The 23,960-nt window shown below is 47.6% G+C and overlaps 1 protein-coding gene across 11 annotated transcripts in view; it reads left to right on the forward strand.

Annotated features, from left to right (window-relative positions):
* Positions 1–23,960, forward strand: part of ARHGAP9 (Rho GTPase activating protein 9) — a 921,400-nt gene that overhangs the window by 79,288 nt on the left and 818,152 nt on the right. For 3 of the 11 annotated variants that reach the window (XM_085654614.1, XM_085654611.1, XM_085654618.1), the window contains exon 2: positions 20,199–20,437. The exons of 6 other annotated variants lie outside the window; for them this stretch is intronic. The gene's annotated coding sequence lies outside the window, so the exon portion shown is untranslated. Of the gene's footprint in view, positions 1–20,198; positions 20,438–23,960 lie in introns of those variants that run through there. 2 more of the 11 variants (XM_085654609.1, XM_085654616.1) reach the window with 1 other exon arrangement.

Genomic DNA, 23,960 nt, shown 5'->3' on the forward strand with positions numbered 1-23,960 from the left:
AGATCCGCCGTGTATAGGTTAAAAAGTATGGGTGCCAGCACACAGCCTTGCTTCAGCCCGTTCTCCGTAATTATTTTCAGGGGCACTCTGCTGGCGCTGGTTTTGACCCTTACCCAGGTGTCTTCATACAGCGATCTTATTGTCTTTAGGAGGTTTAGTGCAATGCCCCAGTTTTCTAGCTTCCACCATAATCTTCTACGAACAACTTTATCGAAGGCTGTGCTATAATCCACGAAGCAACAGTAAAGTGGAGGGTGGTTCTTCCGGGTTGCCTGGACTGATAGGTATGCCAGTGCCAATACGTTGTCCATGGTCGATGCCTGTGACCTGAAGCCAGTCTGGTAAAGAGGTATAATGCTATTCTCTTCCCCATATCTCCAGGTCCTTTCGTAGAAGGCGGGCATAGGCCTTGACTTCGAGATCAAGAAGGGCGATAAGCCTGTAATTTGATGGCTTTGAGCAGTCTCCTTTTTTTAAAATAGGGATCAGGATGGAGCCCCTCCAAGAGTCGGGAGTTATAGCTGTCTGGTAAGTGTAGTTGTATAAGGGAGTCAGAATTGCTGCCCAGATATCGGGGGCCTTTTTGAAGACCGGTGCTGGAATCCCATTAGGCCCGGGGGCCCCATCGTTCTTCATGTTCTTGATGGTCTTGATGACCATTTGGGGATTTAGCTGGGTTGGTGGTGTACAATATATTTCCACCGGCGTTCTGTGACCCACAGACCGGTTGCCTTGGCTGTCGATCGTCTCACCTGGCTTGGTGTTGGATTGCCCGTCTCTGCCCGCCCTGCCACTGACCCCTTCTGATCTATCTTTGTGTGGGGGGGCAGTTACATAGAGCTGTTTAACAAAAATCAGCCAGTCCTTTTCTGCTACACCGTTCTCTCTTGAGATTGAGACTCTGCTGCTCATCTGGTTTATATGTCTCCACAGATGCACTGGGTTCTTCTGCTTTATCAGGAAGAAGACTTTGAGCCATTCCCTTTCCATGGTGGCATTTTTATGTTCCCATATTTTCTTCCTTAGTGCTGCTCTCAGTGAAGCCACCGATGGTCCCTCCGATGGGTCGCCCCCTCTTTTCTTTTTTGTGAGGGCCTTACGCAGGAGCCGCTTACAATCTTGTATGTCTTTGTTTGGCCATGTGCTGCCACCTCTTGGTTGCCTGTTGGGCCTGGGGGATTGTGACTGGGAGTTCCCGAGCTTTGCTTGTAGGTCCTCCACGGTATCATCCCAGTCCTTTATGGGTGAGAGCGCCGAAGGCAAACTGCCTGCCTGTTTCTCTTCCAGGCATGTTTGGAGCATGTTACCTGTCTTGTCCGACCATTTGATCCTCCTCATCCCCTCCTGACACACCATTGGTTTGGTGGTAGAGAGCTGACGGAACTGTCATCAGAAAGACCACTCTCAATTGCCTGTGATCGCTTTCCGTCCTATCTTCAACTTCAAAGTCCTCCAATCTGGTTGCCAGCGCTTCGGCGGCCATGATGTAATCAATTCTTGAGATGTCTCTGAAGTTGGGGGAAGGATCCCATGTATTCGAGTAGGCTTTTTTCAGTGCGTGGGTTGAGATCAGCTTGTAGTTGTTAAAGAAGCTGAACAAGGGTGCAGCCCTGCTGGATTTCAGGGGGGGGGTTTGGTTGTATCCAGGTCCTTCAGGTTAAAGTCCCCGCTAGGATAACCTGGTGAGCTTTATATTTACACAAGAGGTCTTCTAGTTTCCCCAGCAATGCCTCCAACTTCTCTTTCGTGGTGAGCTGCACCGGATTGATGCAGCAGTTAATTATTAAAAGGGGCATTGGATGTGAGTTGAGGTTCAGGCCTCTGATGTGTAGACCTTGCAATCCGGGTGCATTTAAGTTAATAGCTGTGGCTTCGAGGGCGCTTTCGTGCTTTATAAAGACTGATAGACCACCGGCTGGTCGGCCAAATAGATTCTTTTTTGTAGGTGGAATAAAGTGTTCGTAGTACCCTGCCAGTGAAGTGCTGGACAAGGCCCAGGTCTCTTGGAGGCAGAGTATATCGCCAGTTTCCAGAAACTGCTTCAGATTTTACTAATCCCTGCTATATTCCAGGAGATTAAGGTTAGTTGTTGTTTGTGGACTGCTCTTTGCCTGGTCGCTCCCCTGGCTGACTGGAATTCTCTGCTGTTAGGAATACTGGTGCCCCCCACTTGAGATTCTGGATGGGTTTGGAAAAAAGGGGCCTGCACGAATGTCCCGATGGTTATTTTGGCATGTTATCCTGATGTCCATTGGGACCCTGGTAACTGTCCGAGTTTTACCCGGAGAGCCCCAACTATTTGTCCCATGCAGGATCAACCAAGGGGCCTTTCCCCTGTTATCTGGTGCCAGAACATGAGGGTATTTTGGGTACGGCACCGTCTGGACATCGATGCCCCACTCAGCAAGTTGTGTAGAGTTGTTTACAATGGCTTGTTATAATTTTAAGTGATTTAAACCCACCACTGTTGAGTCACCGTGTGTGTCCCCTTCGTGATCAGAAATTTCACTCATACTATGTCACCTGTTTGTATTTGTTCTAGGATGGCCAGATGTTTGAAGAGGCGGAGTATATTGCTCCTGTTCAAGATGTTGTGCTGTCCCGTACTGTGGTACCTTGGGTGAGGTTTACCTCTTGGACCGCTATTGGTGGGCCCGGAGTTGGGGCCACTTTGCCCCTGTGTGGAGAGGGCACTTCCAGCCTCGATTCTGAGCTTTGGCTTCCTTGTTTGGTCATAGGATGTCCTGCTTGGGGCCGCTTATTGTGGCTTTGATTGCCCCCAGCGCCAGACTCTTGTCAAGTCAAGGGGGGACAGATCCGGCGGTTGCTGCGCTATTATGGTTGTCGCTATTTGGGGGCTTGCCTCACGTGGTGCCAGGCTTGATCTGACTGTTGAATCGTTGTCAATAGGCTGGTCTGGCCTTACTGAAGGTTTTTGGTCCATCACGGTTGGAGTGCTCAGTGAGATTAATGGTGTTTGCTCTTCTGCCAGAAGGTGAACAGCCTGCGAGACCTTATTGCCACAGTGTTTGGTGATAAAAATTGGGTAGGGCTGGGGTAGGTTAGTGGCCCCTTGCATGGGTGGAGCGATGCCCTTCATCAACTGCTGTTGTCTCCCTCTTGTCTTTGTTTTTTTTTTTTGTTTCTTCAACTTCTTTTTTGCTCGCCTTGATAAAGTAAAATCTTGTGCGTCCATTGTACTGAGGGTATGTTCCTGCGGGTCTAGTGCCGGAGCATCGCTCCCCCCATTGTGCCCCTGGATTAGACTAGATGTCCCTCGGGCCCTTTTAGGATTGCCCTGTTCGGCTGAGGTCTTTGGTTCCAAACCCTGTCGAGGTCCTGCTGGCTCTCTTGCCGCCTGGCGATTGCGGTTAGTCAACACCCTGTCGTCTGTAGTGATTGTACTTGATGTCTCCCAGCGTCCTTTGGCTATTTCTACTATGTCCGTAGGGAGGCCCATTTCTCCATGAGGGTTGAGCGGCAGCAGGAGCAGTCCCCCAGGTTTGAGACCAGGTACTGGGAGAGCCTGTTGTCTAATTCGTCCACCCTGGAGCTTATATTGACTAGACGGGCTACTATGGCTTGTAGGAGGTCTATTTGGACTTCCATTTTGGTTGACTGCCATAGAAGAGCTTTGTTGGTGGTACAGTTTATCTCGGTCGAGGGAGGTTTCTCCATATCCGCATTTGTGCTGACGTTGCAGAGTTTGTGGTCGGCTTTTGAATTGATGCCCCATGGGGGTGTTGATGGCAGCAGCAGATTTGGAGTTAATTCTAAAGTTCTTTCGATCTTTTGGCCCAAATTGTAGAGGAATGAAGCTGTTAGGTCCCCTCCCGGAATGGGAGTCTAGTCCTTTGGTCACTGAGTGTGACCATGGACTTATGCAGTTTACTTCAGGCTCCGGGCTCTGGGTGTCTGAACCATGGGCTATGTCTTGATGAATTTGCGCTTTTGTCACTAAAGTTGGTGCATCCTTGATTACGGCTGTTTCGTGTGGCTTAGTGAGTGTGGCGTCTTGCCCCGTGTCTGAGATATGAAGAGGGGTTTGGCACGTGACTGTACCATTGAGCTGCATCGGGTCGGATTGCCCACGGGCTGCACCTTCCTTTTCCTTCTGTTTCCTGGATTCCTTACTCGGGAGTAGTCCCTCCCCGCACGTACGGTTTTGCTCCGGGGGTGATTTGCCCAGACCTTTGGGACTGCTGTCTTGGGCCAGGCTCAAGCCGTGAGATGGGGCACCGAGGGTTGTCCCGTGGTCGGTGTTAAGGGTGTCCTTTTTCCTAAGGAAGTGCCTTATCGAGCCCTTTTGTGCAGCGTCTTGCGGTGTTTCCTTACGGTTATATGTAAGTGATTTACTCCTTGCAATCCTTGTAATCCCTTTTTTGGGGGAATGAGTTTTGAGAGTTTCCTCTGGGGTTGTGTGCGCTCGCCCTTTTCTTTTGGGGCTCATTGCTAAGTGGAACACTGAGGGAGCTCCTCCTGCAGTTTGCTCCAAGTGATCCGCTTGCAGCTCATACCAGATTGCGCACAGACGAATGCTGAAGGGGCGGGTGCTCCTTTCGTTGGTGCTGAGGAATCGCGAAAGTGCTGGGAGAGAGGAGTTTTTGAAGGGTCTTGACGTGACAGTGGCTATGCACAGTAGCCCCCCCCCCCCCCGTGGAGCGTTGTCCTCTCCGATGCGGTATGTAGTGAGCGAAAAGGCGGGGCGGTGTTGCAGGGAGGCAAGGAGCAAGTGCATCAATGGGGCAGTGGGGCAACAGGACTAGTGATGGAAGGCAGTACTCGCAGGATGGATCAGAGCTGCCCCTAGCTCCATGGGCCCCTTCATCGAAGCCTTGTGATGACCTCGCCTGTTTGTGATGACCTCGCTCACCTGTGCCTTGCTGGGCCAGGTGCTCTCGCTGGGGAAGTTGAAATTCAGGACAGCACAGTTCTCCGGGTCTCCTCCGCACCTCAGCCGCACCTCAGCACTCTCGGCTGCTCCATTGGTCGACCGGTGCAGTCCAGGACCCCCTTAACCCGGGGCTCTGAGTTAGACCCGGTCGGCCCACTCCTCAATGTCAGGCGACTGTGCTCGCGGTCTGCGCCAGAGAGAAGTTTTGCAGCTCCTACCAATGCAGAAATGAACTCACGGCTTCTGCCGCTGCTGAGATTGACTCGCGGCTCCTGCCGCCTTAAGGAGAGTCTTTCGCGGCTCCTGCCGCTGGAGAAAGGCTTTCGTGGCTCCTGCCGCTGCAGAAAGGCTTACGCGGCTCCTGAAGCTACAGAAAGCCTCTCGCGGCTTCTGCCGCTGTAGAGAAATGTTTTGGCGGCTCCTGCTGCTGCTGAAATTGACTCGTGGCTCCTCCCATAGGGAAAGGCTTTCGCGGCTCCTGCCGCTGCAGAAAGGCTTTCGCGGCTCCTGCCACTACAGAAAGGCTCTTGCGGCTTCTGCCACTTTAGAAAAATGTTTTGGAGGCTCCTGCCGCTGCTGGAATTGATTTGCGGCTGCTGCCGCCGTAGGGAAAGTCTTTTGCAGCTCCTGCTGCTGCTGAAAAGATTTTGAGGCTCCTGCCGCTACAGAGAGGCTTTCATGGCCTCCAGCAGCTTCTCGCGACGTCTGAGAGCCTCTGGCAGCCCCTCGCGGCAACAGTGAAACAAAGCACCAGTAGCCTCTTGCGGCAACAGAGAAGCAAAGTGATGTGTCAAAAGAGGTCTTGATACTGTTTGTGCTCACTGTGCAGACCTGCTCAGCCACACTGACATTGTGGGTGTGTTTTCTCATGCATTGCTGTCACTTGAGGCTTTTTTGGCTCCAGTATGACATGTGGGTTGTGGAGTCATAACATTCCCTATCTGTGCTTCTGATGCCTACCCATTGTGAGTGTGCACTCCATCTATTTGTATATGGGGCACTCCTCACCTGTCCTCTACTGAAGAACACACCACTTCAATCTCATGTCTTCCACCCCATGGCTTGCCAGTGTGTGAGCCTCCCCACCACTTCATAGTGTGACACTACACTGTGGGAGGCTGATCTGTGTACAGGTCCAATGTGACACTCAGGCCAGTTTCCCAATTGGTTATATGTGATTTTCTTGTACTGTTTTGCAGTCATGGTTGCTCATATGCAGTTTAACTGTTTGTGCTGCACAGTCCTCGGGTCATGTTGTTTTCACCTGGGTGTCACAGACTTGTGCATCTGTGGGTGGTGGGTGAGCTGTATATGTGTTTGCTGAGGTACTTCTTCACTTCCTGAGTGTGATGTCTGTGTGCTATGGTGATTTGTGTTATGGGGGTTCATGGTGTGGCACTCATATCTGTGTGGAACTGGTATGTTTGATGTGCACACACTGCTTGTCGTGCATGCAGTGCTGTGAGTGTATATTGCCTTGTAATTGCATGGTGTGCATCCCCTGATGTCCAGCTGTGTTTGCAATGTGATGGATTGGCATGAGCATCTGTTGTGTGTTTGATGTGGATGTGTGCAGTGTTTGGCCTGTGTTGTCTCTTGCAGCTGACAGATGCTCTGTGTGTGATGTTCTCTTTGCATGTCAGTGTGTGTGATTTGTTTGTGCATTGTGATTCATTCAGATGTGTGTTGCCAGTGTAGTATGCATTACTTGTGTGTCTGTCACATGCACTTAGGGCTATTCTTGTTCCTGGGTTTGTTATGAGTGCATCCTTGGGGTATTCTCCTATTATATTTGACCTGTCACTTGTCAGGATTGTGCACCGTGGTGGTGCCTCCGCCCGTCATCCTAATGGGCCCCTTAGTGCTCATGAAAAATGTAAATCAGCTCAAGTGAATCACGGAAAAAGTGTAATTGACAGTGAACGGATGATGATTATGTTGATGGCGTTTTGACCTTCAAGATTTCATGTCATCATCAGGACAGAAATGCACATACATGGTTGATTGCTGTCTGGGAGATGACGAGAAGGAATGGAAATAAAAGATTAAAATTGGGCCAGAATAAAAAATAAATGCCATAACAAATAATATCCTATGGTCAATAACTGTATGTACAATGCCAGGGACCTCATGCTAGACCCCTGTGGAGGAGGAGACCTCTTCAAGTAAATTAGAGACGTGAGTGAGTATGGGAGCGATATAGTTCCAGTGACTCGAGTAAGAGGTGCCACTCAGTCGCACCACAGGGCAACAATTTCTAAAGAAGAGAAGGAAAAAGGAAAGGAAGAAATTTGGAAATGTCAAAAACATTCAATTGTCTTACATGGTATCGGGAGGCACGGCATAAGTACTCACCACCTTGTGAGTAACTAAGAGACCAACGTGTCCGTGACTTCAAAAAACCCAATTAGGCTTCAAAGGTTAAAAAAACGCTCAGTTGATAAGTTATGCAGGGAAAATGGACAGGATCTCTTTGCCAACCGGTCGCAGACTACAGAGACCCACGTACTAATCGTGACTCTGGATTGGTCACTGAATGGAAAACAAAGGGATCAGGTCATGTTCAGCTAAGAATTGAATTAACAGGACAATCAGGTTTCCGAAAAGTGAAAAAAAACAGCATCAGGACGCTTACCGGGGAGTGAAGCTCCGTCCATCGGGCACCCACGTCCATGCAAAGACCATGGAGCACGATAGGCCAGCTACCAAGGGTATAAAAAGAGTAGTTGGAATGCTAACCATTGGATGCGTCCAGGAGGCTGAGACTAAAATTTATTCTAGCTATCGCGTAAAGAATTTTCAATTCTATTAAGCTCACAGAGGAGAGGATTATGCTTCTCTTTCTTTACTATAGAAAATACAGAAGCCAATCAAAACCTTACAACAGAAAAACAACATTTCTTATTGTAAGAAATTGCCCTCTTTTTGCATGGTTGCCCCCACTTTTTGCCAAACTGTTGATGTACTTTAACTGAGTGTGCACTGGGTTCCTGCCACTCAGGTACCCAGGGCCTATGTTCTTTCCCTAAAACTGCATTTAGACAAAACCCAATTGGCACACATAGGTACCAAGGGCACGGTGGCCAGGGAAGGCCTCTAAGGGCTGCAGCACTTATTATGCCACCCTTAGAGGCCCTGTACCTTTACACACACACACACTTCCATCGCAGGCTGTGTGTTTTGGTGCAGAACATAGTGAAGAGTCGACATGGCACACATCCCTTTGTGCCATGTCTACAAACCCCTGCCCTGACATAGTTAAGCCACCCCTCTAGCTGGATGCACTATTCCAGTGTTGAGGATACAGATGCGTGAGCCCTGTACCCCTACAGTGTCTAAGCCACTTCTTAGACATTGTAAGTGTAGTAATGCCATTAAGAGTATATGGTGCTGGGAGTTTGTCATTATAAACTCCAAAGTCCCATAATGGCTTTACTGAAAACTGGGATGTTTGGTGTGAGAAGCTGGCTTGGTAAATGTTGTACACTTATGTAAGTGGGCACCTTGCACCAATCCAGACAGCCCTTATGAGGATTTTAGTGGTCTAAGATAGCCATATAAAGCTCTCTAAGTGGTAGCTGTGGAGAGCAGCCTTCAGGCTTAGTCCAGAAGGAGTATAAAGCAGCTTGTTTTACCAGAACATAATCTTATTGATATATATATATATATATATTAAGTGAAAAAGAACCACACAGTGTATTTATAAAAATATGTATTTATTATATAACACTCACTAACACATACAGGTTTTGAGAAGTTGGCCTGGTATATGCTGTCCACTAGTTATAGTGGGCACCTTGCACCAGTCCAAACAACCCTTATTGATGATTAGGTTTAAGACAACCTTTATTGAAAGCTATCCTAGTGGTAGCTATGGAGAGCAGCCTTCAGGCTAAGTCTCAAAGGAATAGAATCAGCTTGGTTTACCAGATTATAACCTCTTGAATGACCAAATGAAAGGAGAAACACACAAGGTATATATATAAAATATATGTATTTATTACTAAACACTCTCTACTAACCTCTTTATGAGATTAGAGAGCAAGGCACACAATATTACAGTTCTAAAACGACAGTGAATAGCACAATATACAATGGGCCCCAGGAGGAGACCAATCCATATATTAAGAAAGTGGTATAAGAACCACGACTTGACTAGACACAGTGCCTAGAGCACGTAGAATCGCTGGGACCCCAAGGAACCACCCAAGGTAGTGACACAGGGGACCCACGGGGGACGCGTGCAGTGTGAGAACACAGCCGCGAGCTCCGTACAATCCTATGGGAAAGTCACGGGTGGAATTTTTAAGATTACGGACACTTAGGAGAGGACTTGGAGCAAATCCTTGGACACTTAGAAGGTTCTAAGGCCAGCACCCATGTGAGCACCGGAGTACTCGTGTTACCTAACCCAGGGAAGCCGGGTGCATAGGTGTCAAATGGTGTCGGTAATCTTCGCTGTTTTCAATGACGAGTTGCTGCAAAGTGCTGCTGCCGTGGAAAGGAGAAGTGTCCAGTGTGATCCAAGCCTGGCTCGAAGATGAGGCGAACCTGAAAGCAGAGGGGACAGAGTCTGGGTCACTTTCCAGTGACGAGGGGCACGATAGACGAATGCCCACCGATGTCGGGTGTTTCAGCTGCGATGAGGTGAAGCTTGACTCCACTGCCAAAGGGACCAGGAGGCATTGACGATGACCACAGTCTGCAGGCGAGCTGTCCCACGAAGGATGTCGAGTGCTGGGGGGTTCGGTGTCCGGATTGGAGACCAACAAGCCTTGGCAATGGCAACCCACGCGGTGAGAGTAAAACCCCTTCGGCGTGGACCAGCAAGGTCCTGTGGACTCACCAAGCAATGGAGAGTCAGGGCACGTGTGGAGCAACCAGGTAAGCCCGTTGAAAGTCAAAGTACCCTTCTTAGTGACCCACAAGTCGACGGGCAAGGAATCGCGAAGGGACCTCGAGAGGAATCACTAAATACCAGCCCACGGGACACTCGAGGAGTGTAGGCCAGTAATCTTCGGTGGAATCACTGCTCGGGGTCTGGACTACAAGTAGCCCAAAGCACAGCCTCAGTGATCGCCAAGGAGCATATGCTGCTGCAAATGTGCACGGTGTCCAGGGGTTCGGATTGCACGGTCCCCACGAGGGCTTTGGATCTCAGGATTGCTGAGAGCACGGATCGGCCTCGGGGAAGCTTGGATTTCCACCTCCTGTGTTGCAAAGTCTTCGGAGTCCTCCAGGAGCTGCGTAGTTGCAAACCGGACAGATGCGTTTTTGGTGCCTGCCTTGCAGGGGAGTAACTCCTTTACTCCAAGGGAGATTCTTCAGTCATCCAACGTCGTGTAGATAGTAGAAGTTCTGGGATTCTGTAGCAGAGTTTCATCCAGGTAAATCTAAAGTCCTGTAGCCAGGGGTTCCTACTTTATCCCCAAGGAAGGGGTGGGTCAAACTCTGGGGACCCACCTATGGGAGGGTCAGGACAGAGGGGTGGCTACACCCATGTCCTTAATCCAGTTTCGTGCCAGCGCAGGGACTGGTTGCCCCTGCAACCGATTTGAGCTGGACTATGCACAGGGACACCAAATGTGCCCCCAGTGCAGACATCAAAGCACTCTTTGAGTGCACCCACCCAGCCCCAATACACTAAAGCCTGTCTGGGAGGTGGTTGCACCTTCCTGTGACAGGAAACCTATCGTCCAGCTTCCCCTGCCAGAGTTTTGTCCAGCAGCAGGAGGGCAGACTCGTGTCTGTGGCTGGCAGCATCCATTTTGTGATGCCAGGGTTCTGTGAAGCTGGTACCGGGTGTATCGTTGAAGTCATGTTTCTCCCTCTAGTAGTTACTGGTGTGGAGATATGATTCCAAGGTGTTTGACACCAACCACGACATGTTTCCCTGCAGCCATTCCAAAGTTAGCATTTACCGCGAGGTTATAATGCACTTAAGAGTATATGGTTTGGCTGCATCACAAACAACCCCGGAATAAAGGTTCCGAAGGCTGCAGAGGGGTTCTACTCATGCATGGGCACCCTCTCACATAAAACCCAGTACCCTGCCTTCAGGTTTGATAAGGCCTGCCATAGGGGCGACTGATAGTTTTATATGTGCAGTGATATGTATAGATAAAGGGAACCTATATCTAAGTAAGGGGTGCATACACCACCTTACACAGGCTGCTGTAGCAGACCTGTGGTGTCATTTTGAATGGTCTCCCAGGGGTGGCATAATAGGTGCTGCAGCCCCTGAGAGGCCTCTGGGGTACCTATGCCCTGGCTATATAGGATACCATATACTAGGGACTTATAAGGGTACCCCAGAATCCAATCTGTGGTGTACCTAAAGTACATGCAATCCATATTAGGGAGAAAGCAGATAGACTGGGGTCCTGATTAGCAGGGTCCCAGTCAAACTAAGTCAAAAACTAGAAAAACACCAGGCAAAAAGTGGGGGTAAACATGTGGTCAGATTCCACCTTCCTACACAGGTATCTTCTAGCCGGAGATGCACACAATACTTTTTAATAGAAACAGGTAAGTAGCACGTAATAGACAGTGGTCACCAGGGGGAGACCAAACCATATACTAAGATAATAGTATGTGAACCACGACTCAAGTCAAGACTATACCCAGAAGACGTAGAAGTGCCGGGGTCCCAAAGAACCACCCAAGGAGGCTGTGTGCAGAGTTGGACCATGACTGCAGGATCAATGCAAATCAACGGGTAAGTCATGGTTGCAATTTTAAAGAAGAACCCTTCCCAGTGGACCCTGAAGAAACCCTTAGGAAGGATACCTTAGGAACCAGGATATCTGCCCCAGGGGAGCCGGGTGCATAGGTGTGAAGTGGCATCGGAACCCTCCATCAAACCCAATGGAGGACTTCAGGAAGATGCCGCTGCTGGAAAAGCTGAAAGTGTCCGGTGGACCCCAAAGGTGGATTCAAGTCGAGAAGTACCTGAAAGCAATGGGGACAAAGACTATGCCACGTGGAAGTGACCAGGAGGCACGAAAGACGAATGCCCATCGATGTCGGGTGCTGCAGAGTTGACGGTGACCTTGAAGCTGCAGCTGTGAGGACCAGGCGCCGCTGAGGAAGACCAGGAGCCGTTCACGAGCTGTCCCATGTCAGATGTCGAGAGTTGAGGGGTCTGTGTCCGTCGGGAGCACCAACAAGCCATTGCAACTGCAAACAACATGGAAAGCGAAGAAGGTGCAATGTTGGTACGAGCAAGGTCCAGGCAACTCACCACTAGTAGGAGAGTCAGGGCAGACCCCGAACAAACAGGGGAGCCCGAAAAATTCAAAGTTGACCCTCAAGAGGACCCACAGGCCAGAGGCACTGGAGTCGCGAGAGGACCTCGAGCAGCTCACCGAAGAAGCAGGTCCACAATGCAAGTGATGCGGTGAGGGCGAAGATCTTGGTCACTGGAGATGCTTGAGGCTGGGGCTACTTGGAGCTTGAAGATCTTGGTGGAAGGAAGCCAACAAGCCTTTGCAACTGCGAGTCGATGCGGTGCACCGGGGTTCGGTTCCTGCGACTCCAACAAGGGATACTGGCCTCAATCGGGGTGAGAGGACAGGGCAGGTCTCGAGGGATGTGAAGAACCAAGAACCACCACCTGTGTTGCTGAACCTTTTGGAATGCGTGAAATCCCAGGATCAGCAGACCGGTCAGCTTAGTTGCAGTGCCTTCAGATGCAGGGAAGTGACTCCTTCACTTCAAGGGAGATTCATTCAGGTGTCTTGGATGCCCACAGGCCTTGGAAAGTTCCTGCACAGACAAAGACGTTGCAGCAGAAGAGCAAGGCGAGGAGATCAGGAGTAGAAGGAGTCTTCCCGGTTACAGCCTTGATGCCCAGAGCAAAGTCCAGAGAAGTCCAAAGTGCCAGGCGGTTGAAGAAGAAGTGGTGTCTGAAATTAATCATGTCCCACGCCGAATCTAGGGACCCACCCTCTAGTAAGCTCTTATGTACCCTAAGGAAAGGGCTGGGAAGTTTCAGGGGTCCCTCCCTAAAGAGGGGCTGGACAAGGGGGAGGATACTCCCTTGTCCTTTGTCTAGTTTTGCACTAGAGAGGGAGCCAACGGCTCCCTGGACTTGTTTGGACTGGACTATGCATGGAGGGCACCAAGTGTGCCCTGCGCGCAGACTCTGTGGCGCTGGCAAATGCCCCAACCCTGTCCCAGTACACTAAGCCCTGTCTGATCTCTGACCTGCCTCGAATCTCCAAGCGAAGCCTGCAGCCCCTTTCTGGAGGATCCCACCGACCGCAACCGTAGCTGGTAAGAAAAGCCGATGCCTAAAGACACCCCTGCACCCGACACCCCACGGCCTTGGGTGGCCCAACCGATGGTGTCCCAGCATCCCCAGGCATTGCAGCTTACCTCTGAAACCAGTGGTCAGCTCCAGAAGATCTTCGCCCCCGAGCCTGCAGTCTTTGTTGCAACCGGAGAATCTGCATTGAAAACAACAGGACACCCGACTCCAAAACAGCACCCTGCACCCAGATGCCCCTGCGCCGCTGCGAGTGTACTTTGTGTGCTAACTCGGATCCCCCTTTGCCCTGAGCCTAACACCAGGAGCTTTGCTCCCACAACCCTGTGGCCTGCTCGTGAGCAGCCACCAACCGGAGGCTCCCTATCTCCCATTGGATAACATTTGGGCCTCAGCACTATGCACCCGGCCGCCCTAGTGCAGCTAAGGGTGTTTCAAGAGTGCATCCTTGACCCTGGGGGAACTCTGGTTCTAACCCCTGAATACCAACTCCCACAAGTAACTACTTACCTGTAAACCGATAACTATATTTCCTGCCATAGTGTGAAGTTGGTTTGTATAGAATATTGAAAACTGCATATGTACTAAATGTGAGTTACTTACCGTTTGTCTAGGAGATGTTTCAGTGTGATATCTAGGCATATCACACTGATTAGCATAAGTAATCTAAAAAGAAACGTACTTAGTAATCTGTAAAGTAACTAAAAAGTAATTCTGAACTGTTGACTTTCCTGTAATTCAACCAACTGCATTTGAACCTGCATTCAACTGTAAAACACTGCATAAGATTTTGCAAAGCATTTATTTCACTTACCTGTACCAGGCTTGGGTTGGTTCTAGAAATAAAAGAACTAGGCAATATGTTTTATACAAGCAAATTGGTCTGAGTTCAGTCTTTGAGTGTGTGACATCATTTGCTGCCTGAGTGTGTACAACAAATGCTTAACACTACCCTCTGATAAAGCCTTACTGCTCGCGCACACTACCACAAATAGAGAGTAAGGTGCTATCTACTTTTACCTCTGCCTACCTTTGGGGTTCCACTGGACTCGAGGTACACCATTCCTCATTTTGGTATAGAATATACAGAGCCAGCTTCCTACATTGTTGGATCAGCGGTGGGATATACAACTTTGCATTTGTTGGACTCACTTGGTCAATAGCTGATCACACGACAGAACTCTTAAATTGTCTTTAGAATTCTAATTTTTGAATTGACACATTTTTCCAAATTACTAAAAGTCTTCTTAGTGCCTTGGTTAAGTCCCTTTAGCATTTAAAAAAAATAAAAGCTAACTTTAGTTAGGGGTAAGAGGGGTTAGAAGTTTTCTTTTACAATGTGTCTTAACAAGAACCCAGCTGTTAGTGAAGATAACAACAATGACATAGAGAACCAGGTTTAGGAGCTCGACCTCACCCGTTATCTCCACTTAGAATTTAGGGAGTTAAGGTCTTTATGTAAACTTAAAAATATTAACATGGGGTCCCATCCCTCCAAAAAAAAGCTCCAGGAGCTGTTGGCAGGGTATGCTAAGGACCATCCCTCTGAGAATGGTGCAGACCTCTCAGAGGAAGAAGAAGAGGGAGGGAATGAGGTTAACTACAAATTCTCTCCCACCACTTCATAGGGAGAGAAGGGCCCCAGTGCCCCTCAATCCAAGAATGCAACTCACTGTATCTAGATCCCACACAGGTGGGTCAGGTACTTCTGAGGACATTGAGGACAGCCTCAATGAGGTGACCAATCTTTTAGTGAGTTTCACAAAAAGACTGGATCTGGAGACCAGACTCCTGGCTGTAGAGGAAGAGAGAGAGCAGAGATGGGCTCATCACCCATCAATGGTGGCAGCAATTTACTAAACAAGGATAGAGAGCAATCTCATGATCCTAAAATCCCCAAAGGGATTGTCCCTAAATACGAAGAGGATGATGATATCACAACATGGTTTACAGCTTTTGAGAGGGCCTGTAAAATGAAAAAAGTGAAGAAGTCACACTGGGGGACACTCCTTTGGGAACTGTTCACTGATAACTGCAGGGACAGACTCCTGACCCTTACAGGGGCAGATGCTGGGTCTTATAACCTCATGAAGAATACTCTGATTGAGGGCTTTGGACTCACAATTTAGGAATATAGAATTAGATTCAGGGGGGCTCCCAAAACCCAAAATCAGTCCTGGATTGACTTTGTTGACTACTCAGTTAAGACACTAGATGGGTGGTTAACTGGCAGTAATGTGCATGGTTTCAATGGACTTTACAATTTGTTTATGAAGGAACATATTTTGAGTAATTGCACTAAAGTAAAGTTACATCAACATTTAGTAGACCTAGGTCAAATTTCTCCCCAGAAATTGGGAAAGAAGGCAGACCACTGGGTCAAGACTAGGGTAACAAAAACAGCCACTGGGGTGACCAAAAGAAAGGGGTTACAAAACCTCCCCAGAGGAAAGGGGGTGAGAATCCCAAAGTTAAAAAGCCTGAGTATTTGAAAGGGCCCCAAAAACCTGCTCACTGGGCGGGTCCCAAAACTCTTTCCAGTCCAGTAATAGATACGAAGGGAAGAACTTTGATCCCCTAAAGGCCTGGTGTTTCAAATGTAAGAAGTTGGGACACTTAACTGGAGATGGTACTTGTCCTAGCAAGAAGCCCCCTAGTCCTCCTACAGCTATTACTGGTGTAGTCAGTCTCCAGATGGGGTCAAGAGTGTGCCCAGAGCAAATCAGGGTTCACACTGAAACAGTTCTAGTCACTGAGGGTGAACTTGAGTTTACCACTTTAACTGTATGGACACCCAACTTAAAGACGTATTTGCAATACCCCTGCATCAATGGGACTAGAATAGAAGCCCTGAGGGATACAGGTGCCAGTGTCACTATGGTGAGAGCTATACTGGTTTCCCCAGAGCCATACCTGATTGGGAAAACGTATCTAGTCACCAACGCTGACAGTGTTACCACTAACCATGCCATGGCTATGCTGACATTAGACTGGGGGGGGTTACTGGCCTGAAACAGGTAGTGGTCTCTCCAATACTTCCAGCTGCCTGTCTGCTTGGTAATGGCCTGGAAACCTCAACATGGGCCGAGATAGAATTCAAAACCCATGCAGCAATGCTGGACATCCCTGAGATTGTTTGTGTCAAGACTAGAGCACAGAGCCGAAAGCAGGCTCTGTGCTCTTGTGGACTATATACTAGGCCTAAGGTCCAGAATGGCAGAGTACATGGAAAAAGCTTTCAAACATCTTGAGGCCAGCCAGTAGCTCCAGAAGCACTGGTATGACCAAAAAGCTGTACTGGTGGAGTTCCAACCAGGGCAAAAGGTGTGGGTTTTGGAGCCTGTGGCACCAAGGGCTCTCCAGGACAAATGGAGTGGCCCTTATCCTATCTTAGAGAAGAAAAGTGAGGTCACCTACTTAGTGGACCTGGGCCCCAAAAGTGTGAACCATGCGAACCGCCTTAAGATTTTCCATGATAGGGATGACTTCACCATGCTGATGGTGACTGATAAGGATCAGGAGACAGAGAGTGAACCTCTCCTTGACCTCCACTCTTACAGCCCCAAAGATGGGTCAGCAGATGAAGTGGTCTATTCAGACACTCTCTCTGTCCAACAGCAGGCAGACTGCAAGCAAGTCTTGCAGCAGTGTGCTAAGCCATTTTCCTTCACTCCTGGTCAGACAAACTTGTGTACCCATGATATGGACACTGGTGACAGTGTATCTGTCAAAAATAAGATCCATTGACAGTCTGATCAAGTTAAGGAAAACATCAGAGCTGAAGTCAGCAAGATGCTGGAGTTAGGGGTTATTGAACCCTCTAAGAGCCCCATGGCTATTCCAGTGGTTCTAGTCCCCAAACCTCATCCACAGGGTGGAAAGAGAGAAATTAGGTTCTGTGTGGACTATAGAGGGCTCAACTCTGTCTCCAAGACAGATGCTCACCCTATCCTAAGAACTGATGAACTGATAGACAAATTGGGTGCAGCCAAATTTCTAAGTACCTTTGACTGAACTGCAGGGTACTAGCATATTGGCATGATACCAGGATCAAAAGAAAAGACAGCATTCTCAACACCTGATGGGCATTAGCAGTTTACTGTTATGCCTTTTGGTTTAAGGAATGCCCCTGCCACCTTCCAAAGGTTGGTGAATCAAGTCCTTGTTGGATTGGAGTCCTTTAGTGCAACATACCCAGATGATATTGCTGTCTTTATCTCCGGCTGGCAGGATCCCCTGACCCACCCAGGGACGGTTTTAAAAGCTCTGCAAATTGCAGGCATAACTATCAAGGCATCCAAATGCCAGATAGGGCAGGGAACAGTGGTATACTTGGGCCACGTTGTTGGTGGAGGCCAAGTGCAAACCTTACAGCCCAAGATCCAGGCCATCCTGGACTCGGTAGCTTCAACAGCCCAGACACAAGTCAGGGCATTCCTTGGCTTGACTGGGTACCACAGGAGGTTTGTGAAGGTATATGGGTCTATTGTGACTCCCCTCACAGAAGTCACCTCCAAGAAGATGCCCAAAAAGGTGAACTGGACAGTTAGCTGTCAAAAGGCTTTTGACACCCTGCAAGAGGCAATGTGCTCAGCACCAATTCTAAAGGCTCCAGACTATACCAAGCAGTTCATTGTGCAGACTAATGCCTCTGAGCTAGGGATAGGAGCAGTCCTTTCCCAGACCAATGATGAAGGGCAAGACCAACCTGTTGCTTTTATAAGTAGGAGGCTTCTTCCCAAGGAGCAGCGTTGGAGTGCAATTGAGAGGGAGGCCTTTGCTGAGGTTTGGTCCCTGAAGAAGCTAAGACCATGCTTGTTTGGTACCCACTTCCTAGTTCAAACTGACCACAGACCTCTCAAATGGCAATTGCAAATGAAATGTGAAAATCCTAAAATTTTGAGGTGGTCCATCTCCCTATAGGGAATGGACTTTATTCTGGAACACAGACCTGGGACTGCCCATGCCAATACAGATGGACTTTCCAGGATCTTCCTCTTAGACAATGAAGACTCTCTATTGAAAGGTTAGTCTCATCCTCTTTCGTTTGGGGGTGGGCAGGGCTTTTGTAAGAAAGTGCCTTCTTTTTGCATGGTTGCCCCCACTTTTTGCCAAACTGTTGAAGTACTTTGACTGAGTGTGCCCTGGGTTCCTGCCAATCAGGTACCCAGGGCCCATGTTCTTTCCCTAAAACTGCATTAAAACAAAACCCAATTGGCACTCTTTGGCCACAGGTCAGTCCCTTATAAATGGTACCATAGGTACCAAGGGCACTGTGGCCAGGGAAGGCCTCTAAGGGCTGCAGTACTTATTGTGCCACCCATAGAAGCCATGCACCTTTACACACACACACACACACTGCCATTGCAGGCTGCGTGTTTTGGTACAGAACAAAGTGAAGAGTCGACATGGCACACATCCTTGTGTGCCATGCATACAAACCACTGCCCTGGCATCGGTAAGTCACGCCTCTAGCTGGGTGCACTATACCAGTGGTGGAGGTACAGGTGCATGAGCCCTGTACCCCTACAGTGTCTAATCCAATTCTTAGTCATTGTAAGTGCAGTAATGCCAGTAAGAGTATATAGTGCTGGAAGTATGTCATTACGAACTCCACAGTACCATAATGGCTTTACTGAAAACTGGGAAGTTTGGTATCAAACGTATCAGCACATTAAATCCACACTGATGCCAGTTTGGGATTTAATGAAAAATGCACTCAGCGGGCATCTTAGAGATGCCCCCTGAAAAACAACCTAACTATATTGTCCTGGCTGAGTGGCTGCTCGCCAGTTGCCACCACCAGACATGTTTCTGAACCCCTGGGTCGAGAGCCAGCTGCTCTCGGGAGTCTGAAACAATGCACATCCTTGGACGAGGTGCCAAGCCTCCTCCGCCAGGATGGACAGGGTCCATAAAGGGGAAGCTTCAAAGGCTTTCCACTTCTGCGAGCTACCCCAGCCCTTTGTTGCTTCCAGCAACTGGCTCCCACTGGTTCTGATCCCCACTTTGGGTGGGAGAATCAGCGGGAAAACCAAGTGAGGAAGAAAGGTGTGGCCACCTTTACCAACCCCACCCCAAAGGTGGGGGAGGCAAGGTGAAGCACAACTCTCAGTTCCCGCCATCTTGCAGATGGGGGGACCCAGCCAACCAGAGGTATATGCCCCCCCCCACCCCCACTGGAGGATGACATAATAGGGGGTGTACCGACCCGAAGGAAGGACCCATTGGTCCCAACCTTTACTTAACTGTAACGCCCATAAATCTAGTATTTAGGGGAAACCCCGAACCTAATCTCCTCAGACAAGAACTGACCAGAAGAAGAGAAGAAGGACTGAAGAAATGCTGAAATTAAGAAGAGGAGTTTACTGCTATCAAGATGGACACTTCCTGACACTTTGGCATACATTCAATATTTTATAGTTGGTGCTACCTTTGAAGAGGTGGAGTGATGGTGTGGAGGTGTTCAGTGAAGTGGCAGGGTAGTCAGTGTTGTTGATGTACAGGACATACTCACATGGGGTCATTTAGTGCAGCAGTACACAAACGAGACAAATGCACACTGATGCTTACTTTAAGTTTGCTGTTTGAGTCAGAAAACTTCTACAGTGTTTCATGCTATGGGCTGTCATTATGTGGTATGGTCTGCCATTGTATGTGATGACCCTTCGCAATGCCTGCTTAGGGTGTGTGCTGAACTGTGATTATGTGGCAGCGGTGGCTATCTTTAAATGTCATCTACCTTTGCTCTCTGACTCATCCAACACCTTGTTGTACTACTGTGCACTCCCCATACACATCCTGTTTGCTCTAGCCTCCTCTATTCCCCCTTGGATGTGGACTAACCCTTATTTGACTGCAATGATGACTATTGTCCCTTTGAAGTGACTCTTGCCTCATCTGTCACTCCTGTTGCTATACATTTTCTTATGATCCTACAGAGATGTCACTGTATACACTGTGCCTGCACATGACTCCTTGCAGCAGCTATGTTGTGCTAACTGGATGCTCTTTTTGATTGTTTGTGGGGTGGAGAATGATATAAGGATCTTGCTATCCTGGAACCATGTGCTGGACTTCTACAACCATATGGGCAAATGTTGCCACCGCGCCACCGCTGCTGTGATGTGACCGCCATGACCGGGCTAGATGGCAGAATTTCTATGGAGATGGGTGCCCCCGATGCTTAAATGACAGTGTACCTTCGTGAAAGAAATGGGTACTTTAACTGTGGTATATGTTCCTGTGTCCATCAGGGTGTCCGATGTTGACAGGTAAATTACACCTGCGCGATTGCTGTGTGTTGTTGTTGTCAAGGGGTTGCATGTGGGGAGATGTTTTGTACCTACCTCTGCTGTTGACCACGAAGGCGTCCTATCTGCTGGTAGTGGATCAGGTAGATCAGCGGCAGGGCTTGTAGAGCAGGATGTTTTGTACCTACCTCTGCTGTTGACCACGAAGGCGTCTTATCTACTGGTAGTGGATCAGGTAGATCAGCGGCAGGGCTTGTAGAGCAGGATCCATCATGTGCAGGAACGTGGATAGGTGTCTCTGACTTGAGCTCTCTCTGTAGTTGTGCTTCCGCCATCTCCGATGAGCTGGTTTTACCTTCGGGTTCTCATGGGCTGTTTGACGCATCGTGATCTGGTTGGCGGTCAGAACGTCATTCCGTTCGGCTGGCTTTCTCTATTGGCTCCCTCCGGCACCGTTGCGTAACAAAATTTTTGGCGAATCTGGAAACACCGTGACGGACGGGAAATGGACTATCTTTGCCCATTGTAATATGGTGGTCGCGATGACCCCTTCCGGAGTAACTAAATCAACGTTTTCCGCCGCCGCCAGCACTGCTGAGGGGCCTACGACCGCCATCGTAATCAGCCCCTATTTTTGTTTCATGTACTCACCTTCAAAATATAAAATTACAATAAGACTATTGTAAATGTGCAACCAATATAACAATGTTTTATAAAAAAAATTATACAAAAATATATTTGTAAAACAAATTGTAAATCATTTAATATATCAAATTATTTTTTTGCAATAATATTTAATATACTAAGTAATAAAAAAAGTAAAAAATTCAAATTTGTAAAATACATATATAATTTTACAACTAAAATAAAACTATATAAAATGTGTTACATTTTAAAAAAGAAATGTACTAAAATGTTTACTTTTTACTAATTAAAGAAATTAAAATATATATACTTTACTATTACATGACTATACTTCAGACAATTTACAATTTTTCAAAACTGTTAAAAAACTGTATGTAAAAATATATTTTTCATTTTGCAAATGTACATGAAAGATATATGTTAAAAATATATCATACTTTATAATAAATTCTGAATAATAGAAAACTTTCTGAATCATGTTTTTAATATTGTCAAAAATTGTATAACAAAACTAAATGAAAACAATTTAATTGTCAACAAAATAAATACGTGTTTGCAAATGAAAACTAACATTGGTCTCCTTTTTTATTTGAATGTATATATAAACTCTTTTAAAAACTACATAATAAACAATAAAAATGTACACTTCCTAACTCCAAAACCAACTAAACTCAGGGAAAATGCTGGATAATAAACCATAATAAATTACTATTCCAACTCCAAAACCAGCTAAACTCAGGGAACGTGCTGGATAATAAACCCCAAAAAATTACTATTCCAACTCCAAAACCAACTAAACTTCAGGCAAAGTGCTGGATAATAATCCATAATAAATTACTATTCCAACTCCAAAACCAACTAAACTCAAAGAAAGTGCTGGATAATAAACCCCCCCAAAAATTCTATTCCTAACTCCAAAATAAAAAAACTAAAGAAAAATACAACATATTCTAAAAATTACAAATATCTAAAATTATAAAATAGTTCAAAACTATGAAGACAAAAAACATTTACAAAAATTTACTTTTTTTATCAAAATTAAAAATTTAACACACTTTTTTAATTTGTCCCCAAATTCTTTCATTAAAAATTCAAAAAAATAAATGATTAAAAAATACAATTATTATTAAATATTTGAGACACTCCTCACAAAAATATAAATATTACATTTTAAATCACAATTAAAATTTAACATTTAAATATTCAAAATTATCCAAATGTTTAATAACAGATTTGAAACTAAATAAAAACTAAAAACAATAAAAAAAGTTTGTAATAAAAATACAAATAAATATGTTACACAATTTACATCAAAATATTAGCACCCAAAAAAGTCAACATTTTTGAACATTTGACATTTCAATTTTCATTAGAAGGAGCAATGGATTACATATTGAATTAATCACATTAAGTACATATATGGCAGTGGAGACATCGCAAGCATCTTGCGCCAACCTGTAAGTAGTGTAGCACATTTGTCCGTACATTCTTAAAATGTATCAGGTCGGCCTGAAAGGCAAGCAATCACGCACATTGCTATGCACTAATTAACCATCCTTCAAGACACTTTACCCACGGGGAGTGGTGGCCACCCAATATCCCCCCAACTCCCCATCCCACCCAGAACCCACCCACCATATCCAACCCATGCCACAAAAATTCGGTCTGAGGGCCGCAGGGCATTCCCCGGGGGGGGAGGGGAAGGAGACCACACCCTAAGTGTGCGGCAGGGGAAGGGAGGAGGCAGAACAGTGCAGCAAGAGGGGAGAACTAGATGAATGAGAATAAGTGGAGTAAGGAGGGGAGGAGTAAACCACCACCCACCGGGAAGTGGCTTCAATCATTGGGATACTTCATCTCTCATTGCCAGGAGACAGGTTCCATCAAACACCAATCTTATCCGCTGACAGGTACCACAGCACATACAGGGGAACTCTGGGGATGGGTCCCTGCAGCCTCCTCCCCCATTTCACTTTTAAACAGCTCAGTCAAGTGTGCCCATTCAAGGGAGATAGGACGCTTGCGCAGCCCCCGACTCTCCTCATGGTGCAGGGCCTCTCGCTCCGCCACCGACCAGCGCAACACCTCCTCTCCCCAGGCCTCTACACGCGGTGGGGCACGAGACTTCCAACGCTGTGTTATCAGGCGCTTTGCTAGCATTAAAGTCAGATTGGCAAAACGACGCAACAGTTTCGCTTTAAGGGGGAGCGGTAAAAGGCTCAATAAACAAGCCTCTGCTGTGTCCCAGGAGGGGCGCTTGGTGATTGTAAATAAAACTTGCGTTATCCTACCCCAGTATCCCCGCAGCGCCGGACAGAGCCACAGCATATGCATCAGGTCGGCATCTGGTGCCGGGCAACGAGGACAGGCCGATACCGCTGTGTTGTACATCTTACTTAGTGTATGGGGTGTAAGGTAAGCCCTGTGGAGGACAAACAATTGAATAGTTTTCAACCTACAATTGCGGGACACTTTCTTAGGGTATTCCAGTATATAGGTCCACTCTCTATCACTAAATGCCCGGGACAAATCTGCTTCCCACCACAACCTGAGAGGAGCCAAGGAAATTTGTGTGTTCTCGGAGGCCACGGTAAAGCCAACGAACCAGGAAACGTCCATGGCCCATTATGTGGAGGGAGCGCAGGAGGTGGAATGTTGAGGGTTCTACAGGTGTCGCCTGCCACTGTGCCCGAATATACCGGGAGAACACCGCATGGAGCAGAAACTGGGTATCGGGTACCGCGTTCACCCGCACAAAGTCCACGTGGGGCATCAAACTGCCTTCCTGAAAAAAGGCTCCTATTGTCTCCACCCCCTGTTGCGCCCAATTCCGTAATCGACCGGCACTCAGAATTCCCTGCCTCGTGGGGAGGCCACACAGCGGTATATTGGGAGAATA

The sequence above is a fragment of the Triturus cristatus genome, chromosome 4_1 (genome assembly GCF_964204655.1).
Source record: "Triturus cristatus chromosome 4_1, aTriCri1.1, whole genome shotgun sequence".
NCBI lineage: Eukaryota > Metazoa > Chordata > Amphibia > Caudata > Salamandridae > Triturus > Triturus cristatus.